The 4,969-nt window shown below is 38.9% G+C and overlaps 1 long non-coding RNA gene across 2 annotated transcripts; it reads right to left on the reverse strand.

Annotated features, from left to right (window-relative positions):
• Window positions 1–723: 723 nt before the first annotated feature.
• Window positions 724–4,650, reverse strand: LOC117530310. Of its 2 annotated transcripts, none has more exons than XR_004566301.1 (5): window positions 4,151–4,650; window positions 3,562–3,746; window positions 3,309–3,466; window positions 3,102–3,184; window positions 724–1,053 (listed from the first exon to the last, which is right to left on the reverse strand). It is a non-coding gene; the product is annotated as an uncharacterized LOC117530310 (long non-coding RNA). The 2 variants fall into 2 exon arrangements; XR_004566300.1 differs by having other exon boundaries at window positions 724–1,047; window positions 3,098–3,184.
• Between the last annotated feature and the right edge of the window lie 319 nt (window positions 4,651–4,969).

A 4,969-nucleotide genomic window follows, 5' to 3' on the forward strand; every position in this document is an offset into this window, starting at 1 on the left:
GAAGGAACACTGTGAACACTGCATGAGTCTGTAAATTGCAAGTTTATTACTTTAGAAGTATTATTACAATAGCAATGCATTAACCCATGGACAAGTTCTCAGTAACTTGATTAGTTCTCATCCGCCCTCCAGTATTATTACAATTACAATAGCATTAAGCCAGGGATCAGTTCTCATCTGTGATGTATGACCCATGACTAAGGTTCAAAGATTTTGTTATTTTCACTGTGCAATTGTATACACTAGAAAACAAAATTTCTTTTCTCAATCAGTGACTTCAGTGCAATAAAACTTCAATAGAATAATTTACCTTACATAAATAAATAAACACATAAAATAATACAGTCATAGAAACAGGTAAAATACACTCCAATCTCTCAGGTACTAAGCCAGGTGACATCATCCAGTATTATTACAGTTGCAATAGCATTAAGCCATGGATAAGTTCTCAGTATAAAATGAACTAGAAGGGTCAACATTAAACAAAAACTGAAGATGTCTCCACTGCCCACCCTTTAAAGCAGCAACATCAGCCCCGGATCCAGACCGGTTTGGACCGATGTAGTTGCATCGGTCAGATTTTTTTTATGCATTGTTCGTCATCAGTAAAAAAAACAAAACAAAAAAAAAACAACTCAATCCTGAATAGTGCCAAACGTGTCCCCGTGGTGAACACAGCTTTTGATTTGTTCCCACAATGGTGGGTGGATCACAAAGGTGGATCAAAACAAACATAGCGTCAGTCCAGTCGAGTTGATGATCATGGCATCCAGGAAAAAGTTGTTGTGCAAGGAAAATTGGGCACTTATTTCATGTCTCCCCCGCACCTTACAGAGGGGGAGACATAAGTTTTCAGTATAAAATGAATCACTTCTCATCTGACCCATGACTAATTCTGGCATCATCACTCATGGCACTGCCGTCCATGGCGTCATCATTCACTACACAATGGTCCATGGCATCAGCATCCACATCATCGCCCATGGCTTCATTCACCCCAGCATCTGAATCAGCATTAACACCAGTACCAATTCTTTCATCCTCCTTCTTTGCCTAAAAAACAAAGAAAACCATTCATAAAAATACTATACAATAACTTCTATAGTGCCAGTCCCCTCAGCACAGTGAAGTTCAAGGGCACTCAACCAGTCCATGTATTAGTATGCAAAATCCTTAATTCAATATCTCAATTTTTACAATTCATATTTTAATTTTTCACAGGATACTATTCAATGGTTTCAATCCTATCTTTCGAACAGAAAGCAGCGTGTTGTTGTGGATGGTGCCACATCCTCGTATCTCCCTAGTTATGTTGGACTTCCACAAGGCTCAATATTAGCCCCTCTATTATTCTTTCTGTATAGAAATGATCTCCCCGATGTGTGCTCTGAACTAAATATGCAAATGTATGCAGATGACGCAGTAATCTTTACCCAGGGAAAAGAGTGACAAAATATCTGTAGACCTCACAAATGCACTATGTAAAATACACAAATGACTACATAAAAATTGTCTTCTGCTGAACACCAAAAAACTGTATGTATATGTTCACCAAAAGACCAATTAAGCTAGCCAGATCCCATGTTTTCTTGGAAGGGGAAGAACTGTGCTTGTGAACCAATTCAAATATCTCTGAGTGATATTAGACCCAAATCTTATATTAAAAAAAAAACATATCAAAAAGGTAAATAACACTGTAAAGTTCAATCGATCTAATTTTAAACAGATAAGACTGTTTATTACAATAGATGCGGCCAAATCTTACTTACACTTCATGTCACATATAGAGTATTGCATTACAACATGGTCCTTTGCAGGAACAACTGTACTGAAACCAGTAGAACAATTGTACAAAAAAGCCATAACAATATTGGACCAAAAAAAAAAAAAAAAAAAAAAAAAAAAAACAGATTTCTTATCACCGTCCAATCTTAGAAAAATATAAGCTTTTAAGTTTTGAGAATTTCATGCTATTTAAAATGTGTTGTGCTGTGTACAGGTCCCTACACAATTTGGCCACACTCCCTCTGAGAAACTATATTAACAGGAAAAGTAACAATGAAATTAACACCAGATCCTCCGCTAGGTGTGATTGCGAGATCAAATTTTGAAAAACTGTCTTTGCTCAAAATGTACTCTCTATTAGGGGCAGTAGCACATGGATTACTCTGCCAACGACAATCAGGTTCAGCCCCACATTTGCTTTATTCAAGCCACAGCTTAAAACATGACTGAAAGATAACCAAACCTGTAATCATTACAAGTTAAAGACATGCAAAAACAATATACTTTCATATACATGTGCACAACAACACATAGGTAAGCTTATGCACACCAGCACTTTAAAGAGATACTGCAGCTGTATCGAGCACTTTACTATCGCGACAAAGCACTTTAATTCAGCATCTTATAATAAAACTGACTGTACCTGTACATACCTACAACTGAAATCTACCTCAGTACTTTCCTGCACTTTATATTGAGACAACAGCATTTTAACCTCCATCTTGACCGGAACAGATAACTCCTCCTTTATATGGCTCTGGGTTATATTAAAATATGACAGTGTATTATACTGTAAAATTGTCAATGTTTTTAGGCTTGTTAAATGCTCTGTGTTTTATATTTTATGTCTGGAGACTACGGATGGAAATTAGTATTATGCTAAAACTGGCATATTTACGTTAAAGTGTGTGCGCCCTATATATATATATATATATATATATACATATGTGTGTGTGTGTATACTGTCTATAAACAATTGTACGTTCATTAATATGCACTGTCCCTGTCAAATAAACCAATAATGAATGAATGAATTCCCATTGTCAACACAGCCGAGTGACAGTTACACTATGGAGGGAAGGTGAGCCCAAACAGATAGGTTTTAAGATGTTTAAGAGAATACAGAATGTGAGGAACAGATTGAGAGAGAGAGATTGCTCCAAAGAGCTGGGGTGCATGTGAGCCGGTCACGGTCTTCACTCTTGAAACAGTCAACACTAGACCGGGATTTGATTGAAGGGAATGACTAGGTGTGGCCATGGTGCTAGTACAAGTCACCTGTGAGTTGCTGATGCCATAAAAGTTTAACTACTTACCCTCTTTGCTGCATGGCGCAGTGTTTCAGTTAACGCATCATCGATAGCATCTGGTAAAATTTCCATCTTGTTGCTGAAGGCTTCTGTCACAAAAACAAAATAAAAAACGGTCTTGTATTTTCCCCTTTTTTAACTGGAGAAACGATAAAATTCTTTTTAATTGCTAACTAAAATTAAATGATGCAGTGAGACACCTTGATAACTTACTCTTCAAAACTCTAGAGAGTGAGAGGCTGCAGGGCTTTCTTCCCTTTCCATCCTTTGAGGCTGACGCCAGCCTACAACCGCCACATCCCAATTTCGCCGAGCATCGTCCTGGCAAAGGAGTTCAGCATTGATCCAGATAGCTGTTTCAGCAGATTCACCTATGACAGAGTAAAAAGTAGTATGTGTGCAATGGCAATATGCAACTTTTATGAAAATAACCACTTCTGCAAAAGTGTTAAGAACAATAATTTACCACTGTCCTCCTAAACTCCTGGTCCTCCAGCGTTTTGCTGAATTGGTCCAGCTCCTCCGTTGTTTTAAGTCTGGCCTGCATTATCTCCAATGCAGTCAGCTTCTTCAGCAGCCTGATTCCTCACAGTAGTTGTAGTATGCGGTCCACCTTTGACTCCAGTCTGTCGAGTCATTGCTGCGTACCATCTGTTACAAAGTTGCTTCAAGTTTAGTTTACATGAAACAGCTACAATGCTGCTGAAAGCAGGAACACGTATATAAACACAACAGAACTACTCGATCAGTTAATAGGCCTCTCATGCAATGAAATTTGATGACATGGTTGTTTGTATAAATACATTATTAAGATGGCGTCGAGCTGGCAGCTCGGTTATAGAAATGAGTTTGTAGAGGGGCAGCTAGCTCTTATTAACAAATTCCATAAAAACCTGAAACATATCTGTGCCTCTCGTGTGGCCTTTCAAAGGTAAAATGCTCAGCAGTTCTTTTACATTCATGTTGTCAAAAAACATTCTAATAAAAACACATCGCTGAGCCACGTCCACAGTATCAGTGGATTCATCGAATTGCAGAGAAAAACACTCACATACCTCAATATCATTCCTCAGTTGCCGATCAATATCCTCTGCCATGAACTCGCATCGTCATGCAACAGACTTTCTTGAGAGCTGCACATCCTGCAGACACGATCTCCTTCTGATTTTTAAAATCGGCAAAGAGCACATCTGCAGCTTCCATGAAAGCTTCTTTCACAATTTCACCATCCTTGAATGATTTCTTTCTTTTTGCCAGAACACGGCTGGCACGATAAGAAGCTGTGGTTGCAGCCTTACTGGTGTTATTTGTCCGGGGGAAAACGGCCTGTTGTGCTGCAAGCCGGCTTTTAGCCGGGAAGCTAGCATCGTAGCTCTTGTGGATCGTCTTAAAATGCCGCTCCAAATTCCCTTTCTTCGGTAATGCCACGTTTGCATTGCAGATAAGGCAGATGGATTTGCCATTTGAATAAACGAAAAAATAATCTTCCTCCCACTCTGGATGAAAATGATAAGTTTGGGATCTTTTTCCTCCGCCATTATACGCTAGCGTCACTCTCCACTGTAGCTCCTCACGACCTCTTGACCCTGCGCATGCGCAGATAGAATGAACCGTGGGAGTCCCCCCCCCCCCCCCATGCAATTGACCGGTCAATCCGGACTAGACTATCATCGGGACGGTAGGCCTACTAAAGTATCCCTGAGAATGAAAACTTTCAGAAAATTAAGTAAGTTATAAAATATACACTCAACAAAAATATAAACGCAACACTTTTGGTTTTGCTCCCATTTTGTATGAGATTAACTCAAAGATCTAAAACTTTTTCCACATACACAATATCACCATTTCCCTCAAATATTGTTCACAAACCAGTC

The sequence above is a fragment of the Thalassophryne amazonica genome, chromosome 18 (genome assembly GCF_902500255.1).
Source record: "Thalassophryne amazonica chromosome 18, fThaAma1.1, whole genome shotgun sequence".
In the NCBI taxonomy this organism is placed as follows: Eukaryota; Metazoa; Chordata; class Actinopteri; order Batrachoidiformes; family Batrachoididae; genus Thalassophryne; species Thalassophryne amazonica.